The 12087-nt window shown below is 34.6% G+C and overlaps 1 pseudogene; it reads right to left on the bottom strand.

Annotated features, from left to right (window-relative positions):
* Positions 1-12087, bottom strand: part of LOC143387856 (F-BAR and double SH3 domains protein 2-like) — a 142660-nt pseudogene that overhangs the window by 75679 nt on the left and 54894 nt on the right.

Here is a 12087-nt window from a genome sequence, read left to right as displayed (position 1 = left end):
CCATGCTAACGAAGAGAAGAAGAGAGAGAAATCAAATTACTAGCATACGGGATGAAAAAGGCAATATCACAACAGACACTTCAGAAATACAGAAGATAATCAGAAACTATTTTGAATCCTTATACTCCAATAAAATAGAAGATAGTGAAGGCATCGATAAATTTCTTAAGTCATATGACCTGCCCAGATTAAGGCAGGAGGATATAGACAACCTAAACAGACCAATATCAGTTGAGGAAATAGAAGAAACCATCAAAAGACTACCAACTAAGAAAAGCCCAGGACCGGATGGGTATACAGCAGAGTTTTACAAAAACCTTTAAAGAGGAACTAATACCAATACTTTTCAAGCTATTTCAGGAAATAGAAAAAGAGGGAGAACTTCCAAATTCATTCTACGAGGCCAACATCACCCTGATTCCTAAACCAGACAAAGACACTTCAAAGAAAGAAAACTACAGACCAATATCTCTAATGAACCTAGATGCAAAAATCCTCAATAAAATTCTGGCAAATCGGATTCAAAAACATATCAAAAAAATTGTGCACCATGATCAAGTAGGATTCATCCCTGGGATGCAAGGCTGGTTCAATATACGGAAATCAATTAATGTTATTCACCACATCAATAGACTTAAAAATAAGAACCATATGATCATCTCGATAGATGCAGAAAAAGCATTCGACAAAGTACAGCATCCCTTTATGTTCAAAACGCTAGAAAAACTAGGGATAACAGGAACTTATCTCAACATTGTAAAAGCAATCTATGCTAAGCCTCAGGCTAGCATCATTCTGAATGGAGAAAAATTGAAGGCATTCCCTCTAAAATCTGGAACAAGACAGGGATGCCCTCTCTCACCACTTCTGTTCAACATAGTTCTCGAAACACTGGCCAGAGCAATTAGACAGACGAAAGAAATTAAAGGCATAAAAATAGGAAAAGAAGAACTTAAATTATCACTATTTGCAGATGACATGATTCTATACCTAGCACACCCAAAAGGGTCTACAAAGAAACTATTAGAGCTAATAAATGAATTCAGCAAAGTGGCAGGATATAAAATCAAGACGTATAAATCAAAGGCATTCCTGTATATCAGTGACAAATCCTCTGAAATGGAAATGAGGACAACCACTCCATTCACAATATCCCCCCCAAAAATAAAATACTTAGGAATCAACCTAACAAAACAGGTGAAAGACTTATACAATGAAAACTACAAAACCCTAAAGAGAGAGATAGAAGAACATCTTAGAAGATGGAAAAATATACCCTGTTCATGGATAGGCAGAACTAACATCATCAAAATGACTTTATTACCAAAAGTTCTCTATAGGTTTAATGCAATGCCAATCAAAATCCCAATGGCATTTCTTATAGAAATAGAGAAAGCAATCATGAAATTCATATGGAAAAATAAAAGACCCAGAATAGCAAAAACAATGCTAAGCAGGAAGGGTGAATCAGGCGGTATAGCGATACCAGACTTCAAACTATACTACAGAGCAATAGTAACAAAAACAGCATGGTACTGGTACCAAAACAGGCGGGTGGACCAATGGTACAGAATAGAGGACACAGAAACCAATCCACAAAACTACAACTATCTTATATTTGATAAAGGGGCTAAAAGCATGCAATGGAGGAAGGATAGCATCTTCAACAAATGGTGCTGGGAAAACTGGAAATCCATATGCAACAAAATGAAACTGAATCCCTTTCTCTTGCCATGCACAAAAGTTAACTCAAAATGGATCAAGGAGCTTGATATCAAATCAGACACATGGCGTCCGATAGAAGAAAAAGTCGGCTACGATCTACATACTGTGGGGTCGGGCTCCAAATTCCTCAATAGGACACCCATAGCACAAGAGTTAATAACTAGAATCAACAAATGGGTCTTACTCAAACTAAAAAGTTTTTTCTCAGCAAAAGAAACAATAAGAGAGGTAAATAGGGAGCCTACATCCTGGAAACAAATCTTTACTCCTCACACTTCAGATAGAGCCCTAATATCCAGAGTATACAAAGAACTCAAAAAATTAGACAACAAGATAACAAATAACCCAATCAACAAATGGGCCAAAGACATGAACAGACACTTCTCAGAGGAGGACATACAATCAATCAACAAGTACATGAAAAAATGCTCACCATCCCTAGCAGTCAGAGAAATGCAAATCAAAACCACCCTAAGATACCATCTCACTCCAGTAAGATTGGCAGCCATTATGAAGTCAAACAACAACAAGTGCTGGCGAGGATGTGGGGAAAAGGGTACACTTGTTCATTGTTGGTGGGACTGCAAATTGGTGCAGCCAATCTGGAAAGCAGTATGGAGATTTCTTGGAAAGCTGGGAATGGAACCACCATTTGACCCAGCTATTCCCCTTCTCGGTCTATTCCCTAAAGACCTAAATAGAGCATGCTACAGGGACACTGCTACATCGATGTTCATAGCAGCACAATTCACAATAGCAAGACTGTGGAACCAACCTAGATGCCCTTCAATAGACGAATGGATAAAAAAAATGTGGCATTTATACACAATGGAGTATTACTCTGCATTAATAAATGACAAAATCATAGAATTTGGAGGGAAATGGATGGCATTAGAGCAGATTATGCTAAGTGAAGCCAGCCAATCCCTAAAAAACAAATGCCAAATGTCTTCTTTGATATAAGGAGAGTAACTAAGAACAGAGTAGGGACGAAGAGCATGAGAAGAAGATTAATATTAAACAGGGACGAGAGGTGGGAGGGAAAGGGAGGGAGAAGGGAAATTGCATGGAAATGGAAGGAGACCCTCAGGGTTATACAAAATTACATACAAGAGGTAGCGAGGGGAAAGGGAAAAATAATACAAGGGGGAGATATGAACTGCAGTAGAGTGGGTAGAGAGAGAAGAGGGGAGGGGAGGGGAGAGGAGGGGGATAGTAAAGGATAGGAAAGGCAGCAGAATACAACAGACCCTAGTATGGCAATATATAAATCAATGGAAGTGTAACTGATGTGATTCTGCAATTTGTATACGGGGTAAAAATGGGAGTTCATAACCCACTTGAATCAAAGTGTGAAATATGATATATCAAGAACTATGTAATGTTTTGAACAACCAACAATAAAAAAAAGAAAAAAAAAGGAAAATAGTTGTACACAATACTTTTATTTTGTTTATTTTTATGTGGTGCTGAGGATTGAACCCAGGGCCTCGAATGTGCTAGGCAAGTGCACTACCGCTGAGCCACAATCCCAGTCTTTCCTTGATTATTAACAAGGAAAGCATCTGCATTAAGTAGTTAGGGCTGCCACAACAAAGTACAACAGACTGGGGAGCTTAAATATCAGAAACAGATTTCTTTAGAGGTCAAGAGGAAAGACGTTCAAGATCAAGATACTGGCAGGGTTGGTTTTTACTGTGGGCCATTCTCTATGGCTTAGAGCTGCCACCTTCTTTTGGTATCTTCATATGGTCTCTCTGTGCCTGTTTAATGTCTATAATTCTCAACTTCTTATAAGGACATTAGTCATACTGGATTAGACCCACCCAAATGACCTTATTTTAATTATATCTTTAAAAGTCTATCTTCAAATATGGTCATACTATGAGGTACTAGGGGTTAGGATTTCAACATGAAATTTCCGAGGGCCACAATTCAGCCAATAACAATATCATCTTATATTTTTTATGTTTTTTTTTTCCTGTAACATGCATGCTGTTTGTTTTATTAGTAGTTCATTCCTTTTTATGGGCAAAGAATATTTCACTGCATGGATATACCATGCCATATTTTACTTACTCAACTACTAGTTGATAAACATTTGAGTTGTTTCTACTGTTTGACTATTATAAATAATGCTACTGTGAACACTCATGTACAATTTTTTTGTTTTAATACTTTAAGTTTTCAATATTCTTAAGTGTATTCCTAGGAGCAGAAGTTGAGTCATATGGTAACTATGTGTTTAACTTTTTAAAAAAATTATTAAAGCCATCCTAGTGGGCAGAAAATGATATCTCACTGTGGTTTTAATTTGTGTGTTCATAATGACCAACAATTGCTGAACGTTTTTTCATGTGCTTATTGCCTGTACATCTTCTCAGAGGAAATGTCTTCTCAAGTCTTTTGCCCATTTTTTTAAAAACATTTTTTAGATGTTGATGGATCTTTATTTTATTCATTTATTTAAATTCGGTGCTGAGAATCGAACCCAGGGCCTCACACATGCTAGGCAATGCTCTACCACCGAGCCACAACTCCAGCCCCAGTTCTTTTGCCCATTTTAAGAATTGTTATTTTGTTGTTGAGTTGTAAGAATCCTTTATATAAATCTGTTTATAAAATCCTGAACAGATAAATTTAAATATCAGATGTGCAAACATTTCTTCCATCTTTGGGTCTTTTTAAAAAAAAAAACATTCCTGAATAGTGTCCTTTGATGTGTTAAGAGTTTTTAATTTGATAAGTACAATTATCTGATTTTTTTCTTTTTTTTAATTTCTCTTTTTTTGTTCTTCTAAAATGTTTTTAGCTGTTGATGGACCTTTCTTTATTTATATGTGGTTGATAATTAAACCCAGTGTCTAGCCTCACGCATGCTAGACAAGTGCTCTACCACTGAGCTATAACTCCAGCCCGCCCGTCTTTCTTTCTTTCCTTTTCCTTTCTTTCCCCTTCCTCCCTCCCTCCCTCCCTCCCTTCCTTTCTTCCATGTTGGGGGATCAAACTCAGGGCCTTGCACATGCTAGGCAAGTGCTCCATCACTGAGCTGTATTCCTAGCCCTATTTTTAGTCTTATTATGCTTTTGATGTCAAATCTAAGAATACACTATTAAATCCAAAGTAATAAAGACTTACTTTTATATTTTCTCCTATAGTTAGATCACTGATACACTTTGAGCTAATTTTTGTGCAGCAGAGGTTCGACTTATTTCAACTCTGTTCTTTTGCACTTGTCCCAGAACTTTTGTTGAAGATATTATTCTTTTGTCTTTGAATTGTCATAATACCCTTGTGGAAAAATCAATTGTCTACAGATACATGTGTTTATTTCTAGAATATCAATTTTATTTCATTAATTTATATGCCCATCTTTATGCTTCTACCACACTCTACTTGTAGTATGTTTTGAAATTTCGAAGTGTGAGTCCTCCAACTGTTTATCCTTTTGAATGTTGCTTTGGTTATTTAAAGTTCCTTACAGTTCCATGTAAATTTCAAGAGTGCCTTTTCCATTTCTGCAGAACAGGTCACTGGAATTTTGACAGGATTGCATTAAATCTGTAGATCATTTTTGGAAGATATTAAAAATTATCGATATGAAAGCCTCAAATCCACAAACATTTATTATAATCCAATTATTCAGTTCTTTTTTTCTGCAGTGTTTTATAGTTTTTACTCTTCAATGTCTTTGGTCAAAAAATTTTTTCCTGGGCTTGGGATGTGGCTCAAGCGGTAGCTCACTCACCTGGCATGCGTGCTGCCTGGGTTTGATCCTCAGTACCACATACAAACAAAGATGTTGTGTCTGCGAAAAACTAAAATATTTTTTTAAAAAAATCCTCTCTCTCTCTCTCTTTTAAAAAAATTTTGTTTCCTGTGTATTTTATTCTTTGGATACTATTAAAACTGCAATTGTTTTCTTAATTTTCTTTTTGGAAAAGAATTATCATTAATAGAGTGTAGAAACACAATGGGTTATTGTGTTTGATTCTGTACCCACAAGATCAAACTTTGCTCAATTATTTTATTAACTATAGTAGTAATTACACGAATTCTATAGTTTTCTACATATAATCATGTCATCTGAAAGCAGAGGTCATTTTAATTCTTCTTTTCCTTTTCCTTACCTAACTGCTCTAGCTAGGACTTCTAGTACAAAGGTGGATAGCAGGAGTGAAAGCAGGCATCCTCATTTTGTTCCTGATTTTAGGGTGGAAACCCTTTCAGTCTTTTATCATTGAGTATGATATTAAATCTGGTTTTCCACAAAAACTATCAAGGTGTGGAAGTTCCCTTCTATTTCTAATTTGCTGAGTTTTTCAACCCATTAAAGGGGGTTGAATTTTCTTAAATTTTTTTCTGTGTCTACTAAAGTGATCAAGTGATTTTCACCTTATTTTATTAAATTTACTTTTTTGGTTAATCTTTAAGGTATTAAGATTGGTAATATTAGAGAATTTAACTTTCAAAAGAAATACAGAATAACATTGTTATTTTATGACTTGTTCAAAGAGCTATGTTATTCATCAGTAGGAGTTCTTTATATAGACAGAAAACAATCACACATAAACTATTAGGGCCAGTAGAGCTAGTTTTAGAGTTATGATCCCAGAGAAAATAATCTATGATAACATCTGCTTCAGTTACATACAAAGCATTTCATAAAATATTAAGGAGAAAAGCAAGCTTCATAAATAATTAAAATTTAATAAAAGCTCCTAGACCCAGCTGTTTTCATTTAGAGGATGAAAGATATAGACAGCACCTTAACAATTATAGTGTTTTATGTCAGTATGAATTACCCCCCAAATATCTTTGGGAATATGTTACATTTTAGACATGTTAGAAAAATAGATTTTTACCTCAGAAGACAGAGTAATAATGATGTACAGTAAAAAAACCTAAAGACTTTCAAACTTCCCAGTAGGTTATCAAATCACCTAGTTGCCTTCAGCAGTTTGACAAGAGTCATGTAACAAGCTCTTTATAAAAGAAAAGCACAAGGCATAAAACTTGTAGGTGAAAGCTTTTCTCACTTGGAACAAAAGGGAGCCTCTCCCGGATATATCATTCTTGTTAAAATTTTATTCCCACCACTTTCACCATAAACGTAAGAGCATCTCATTAATTGCTCATCCCTGGGGAACAAAACACTCACATTAGGGAAGGCACAAAATGAAAGCTTATCTCTTTATATATCCAAACTAATTCATAAATTCTTAATATATTTTAAATTAAAGTAACAAACTATAGGAATAATATAGCATAGTATAACACAGTAGAAAAGTACATAGAGCACTATGTGCATGTGACCCTGGGCAAGTCATATAAACTACCTGAGTCTGTGTTCCTCTCCATCAGATGAGCATGTTAATACCAATGACATGGGTTTCACAGTATGAGATGTAGATGTGCTAAAGAAAATCCTAGGAAATTAGGTGTGTGTACAATATTAGCGACTTGTTATAACCATGTTTTCTAAACTACCAGTACTGTACCCAAGCTAACTTTTTCTTGGAAAAAGAAATTTCAAAAAAGTTTAAAAGGATAGAATAAAAATATGAATAAAAAATGTTTTCCAATAAAATTAGAAATGAAAAATGTCACCTTACCATATAGTTGCACTGAATGCAAACTGTAAAATTCACTTCTAAATAATTCATGGGTTAATATAGAAATAACAAAAAAAGCCCTACATATCACAGAGGGAGAAATTTTTTAGCCTTAAATGGGTTTACTTGAAAACAGAAATACTGAAAATAAAGGTCCTAAATAGGAAAATAAGCTTGAGAAAGACAAGAACATAAACTTTAAAAAAAGAAATAATGTAGATAAAGGTAAAACTTAGGGACATAGCATTGGGAAGCAGAACAAAAGCTGGTTCTGGCAAAGATGAATAAAGGACTGGTATGTTAGATCAAAAAAAGAAAGCAAGGCAATATTTGAAATAAAAAGAGAAATAACCAGAAGCAAAAAAGCATATGAGAAACTTATGCCATCAAGTCTGGTAACAACTGAAATAGACAACTGTTTAGAAAATGCAGGTTACCAAAATGTATTGAAAAAGAAGCAGAAAACCTGAATGGACCAATGAATAAAAAGGATTTGGTAAATGGTCAGAAACTAAGCACTACATAGAAGGAATTAAGTTATGATGCTTCCTTTAAGACTTAGAAAATGGAAAGATCGCCCATGTTCTTGGATAGGCAGAATAAATACTGTCAAAATAGCCATACCAAAAGTGCTATAAGATTTAATGCAATTCCTTATTTTTATTATTGGTTGTTCAAAACATTACAAAGCTCTTGACATACCATATTTCATACATTTGATTCAAGTGGGTTATGAACTCCCATTTTTACCCCGTATACAGATGCAGAATCATATTTTAATGCAATTCCTATTACAATTCCAATGACATTCTTCATAGAAATAGAAAAAGCAGACATGAAATTCATTTGGAAAAATAAGAGGCCCAGAATAGCCAAAGCAATCCTTAGTTTGGTAAGATAGTGAAGCAGGAGGCATCACAATACCAGAACCTAAATTATACTCAGACCTATAGTAACAAAAACAAATGGTCCTGGGAAAACTAGAAATACATATGTAGCAAAATTAAATTAAACACCTACCTCTCACCCTGCATAAAACTCAACTCAAAATGGATCAAAGACCTTGGCAAGACCCTGTGCCTACTGGAAGGAAAAACAGGCACAAATCTCCATCATGCTGGGTTAGGAACCGAATTCCTCAACAAGATTCCTAAAGCCCAAAAAATAAAATCAATACTAAATGGGATGCTGTCAAACCAAAAAGCTTCTTCACAGCAAAGGAAACAATAAAGAATGTGAAGAGAGAGCATACAGAATTGGAGAAAATCTTTACCATTTGCACCTCAGATAGAGCATTAATCTCCAGGATATATAAAGGACTCAAAAAACTTAACAAAAAAAAAGAAAGAAAGAAAAAAGAAAAGAAAAGAAAAGAAAAAAGAAACAAAAACAAACAAATCAATAAATGGGCTAAGAAACTGAACAGACACTTCACAGAAGAAACACAATCAATCAACAAATATAATTGCTAGAGATGTCGAACAAAAAATGTTCGACATCTCTAGCAATTGAGAAAACGCAAATTAAAACTACATTGAGACTTCATCTCATTCCAGTCAGAATGGCAATTACCAAGAATATAAGTAACAATAAATGTTGGCAAGGATGTGGGGCAAACGGTATACTCATAGACTACAAATTGGTGCAACCACTCTGGAAAGCAGTATGGAGATTGCTCAGAAAACTTGGGAGTGCAACAACCATTTGACTCACCTATCCCACTCCTCTGCATATCCCTAAAGGACTTAAAATCAGCATACTATAGTGATGTGGCCCCATCAATGGTTATAGCAGCTCAATTCACATTAGCTAAGATATGGAACCAACTTAGGTGCCTTCAACAGATGAATGGATAAAGATAATGTGATTATACACACACACACACACACACACACACACACACACACACACACACACAATGAATATTACTCAGTCATAAAGAAGAATAAAATTATGGCATTTGCCAGTAAATGGATGGAACTGGAGACTATCATACTAAGTGAAATAAGCCAACCACAAAAAAACAAAGGCTGAATGTTCTAATATGTGAATGCAACACACAATGGGGTGGGTGGGAGAATAGCTGTTCATTGGATTAGATAAAGGGGAATGAAGGGAAGGGAGGGGGCATGAGAATAGGAAAGACAGTAGAATGAATTAGACATAATTTTCCTATGTCTATACATGAATATGCGACCAGTGTTAACTCCACATCACAAGAATGGAAAGTTATACTCCATGTATATATAATATGTCAAAATACAGTTTACTGTCATGTACAACTAAAAAGACCAAAAAGTATTTTTTTTCCTGGCCCCTACAGCTTTACACATGCTAGGCAAGCATTCTCCCACTAAGCTATATCCCTAGCCTGGCCAAGATGCTTTTACAGACTTTTTTTCAACATTTTTTTGTGAAAAATTTAAAATATGCACATAGTAAAATAAAAAGAATTAGATAATGAACACCTAGATACCCATTGTAATTCTGCAATTAATATTTTACTTCATTTTCTTTCACACACTTTTATCTATCTATCCATCCATCCTTCTTTTTACATATGAATCCTTCTGTTTTGTTTTTTTTTTTTTTTGGGGGGGGATTCTGGGGGTTAAGAATATACAAAATAGACATATGACAAGACTTAAAGTACCAGGGTAGTAATGTTTATATTTCCCCATCACCTTTGCATTTCTAATGTTTTGCTAATAGATCATTAAAACTCTGGTATATTGAAAAGAATATATACATAAGGAGGATAAAAAGTTTGTGCCCCTTTTCTTTCCCGTCTTTGGATACTGTCATGCAAAGATGGATACTCTGATCCCTTTACAAATGGTTTCTAAAAGATATAGTCAGTTCCCACTTCCCCTGCCAAAAAAAGAGAATTGAACAGGATCTTTTAAAGCAGCAGCTACAAAACACATACATTTTTATAAATGTATGCACTCAGTCAGGAAACATTTACTATGTATTTCATTTATTAGGAAGAATATAACATTTACTAATCACAAGAATAATTAATCTTTCAAAAGAATAGTTCCACTACAAAAAAATTAACTCTATTAGAACCTAAAGAAAAGAAATTACATATATTTTTTCTACACACATTGGGACATGTGAGCAAAGTTGACAGATCAGTATTTTTAAATGAAAAGACTAGTGTTGAAGAATGACAGCATATGTCAAAAACCATGATACTGTAGTATTCAATCTGAAGTAGGAGGATGTTTCTGTTCCCCTGTGGATGAGTTAGAAGGATGCTGTCTCCAGACAGTTGTCCTTTAAGCATTCTTCTAGTATTACATTAGTTTCTTTGTTTTGTTTGTAGCAAAAACACGTTGAATTCTGAAATGGTTAACACCACCCACTGCAGTGAAGGTACTTTACCTTGCTGGAGTTCTCTAACAAAAACTGGAATGTGTTCTGCACAGTTTGGCATGTTTCTAGCTCAGTCCGGCTGAAGGCTATTAAATAATCCTTGAGGTGATCATACACATTGCCATGGAGAGCCTAGAATAGAGGTGCAAATAAAAGCAAAAAAAAAAGTTGTGATAAAGTTGACACATAATACCTCTATGTCTACAAGAAAAGTATGAAAGTTCAGTTTGAAATCTATTAATAATAAATGCACAGGATATAGACTGTTGAGTAAGAATAATATAAACAGTTAACAATCACTTGAGAAATGCTGAATCTCTCTAATAAAAAAGCAACTACAAAAGGTAAAATCCAAGGGCTAGTTTTGTGGCTCCTCAGCACCACATTAAATAAATAAATAAATAAATAAATAAATAAATAAATAAATAAATAAATAAATAAATGATTGTGTCCATCTGCAACTAAAAAAACATATTTTTAAAAAGGTAAATTTCAACACTGGTAAAGCTGAAAGTGAAACAGAACATGACGTGGAGACAAAAACTTCTGGTTTCTGATCTTTACTCATCTGCTTGTTACAATTTCTCTAGATACTTTATGTCAGAGGAGGCACAGACATTTAATACAATAATAAAAGCAAAGAATCCAGGCACAACTCTTGGAGCAGTTACTCAATAAAAAATCTCCTCCATTTTAGTTAGCATATACTTTCCAAAGGAAGGTCAGAGAAAAAACAATAAAAGTATTTTTAAAAAATGACTCAGATTCTGTTTTGTTTTCTATCTCTATGACTATTTTGGACAGTTCACATAAATGAAATCATATAATATTTGGCCTGGATCCTGTTACTTGGCATAATGTTTCAAGGTCCATCAATGTAATAATATTTCATTCCTTTTTACAGCTAAATAATACTCCACCATATGGATGTACTCTTTTGTTTATCCATTTCTTCAGATGATAAAAATTCATTCCCTTTCCACTATTATGAATAATGCTGCTATGAACATTTGTTTGAGCACCTGTATGGAGATTGAGCACACAAATGAAAATGTTCTTGTCATTCATATCTAAAACAGAGTCCAGAGGTCATGGGAAACACTTAGGTTTCTAATGACTGTTCCAGGAACTTCCCTGGCAGGCTAATCCAGCGAAATCGCCTCCATTAAGTCTGCATTTTCATTGATTTCCTCTGTCCAATGAAACCACTAACCTTTCCTTTGTTTTCTGGACATATCAAAGGCCATCCTGGCCTGTGTACAGGTATCCTGGACTGCAATCTTATTTTTTTATTACTCCTAAATAAAACCTTATTTTTTTCTTTTGGAGATTCATCTCTCCATTTAACTCTGACACCATTTCTCCC

This window comes from Callospermophilus lateralis, unplaced genomic scaffold (genome assembly GCF_048772815.1).
Source record: "Callospermophilus lateralis isolate mCalLat2 unplaced genomic scaffold, mCalLat2.hap1 Scaffold_1583, whole genome shotgun sequence".
Taxonomy (NCBI): domain Eukaryota; kingdom Metazoa; phylum Chordata; class Mammalia; order Rodentia; family Sciuridae; genus Callospermophilus; species Callospermophilus lateralis.
This window is presented reverse-complemented; position numbering and strand designations above follow the sequence as displayed.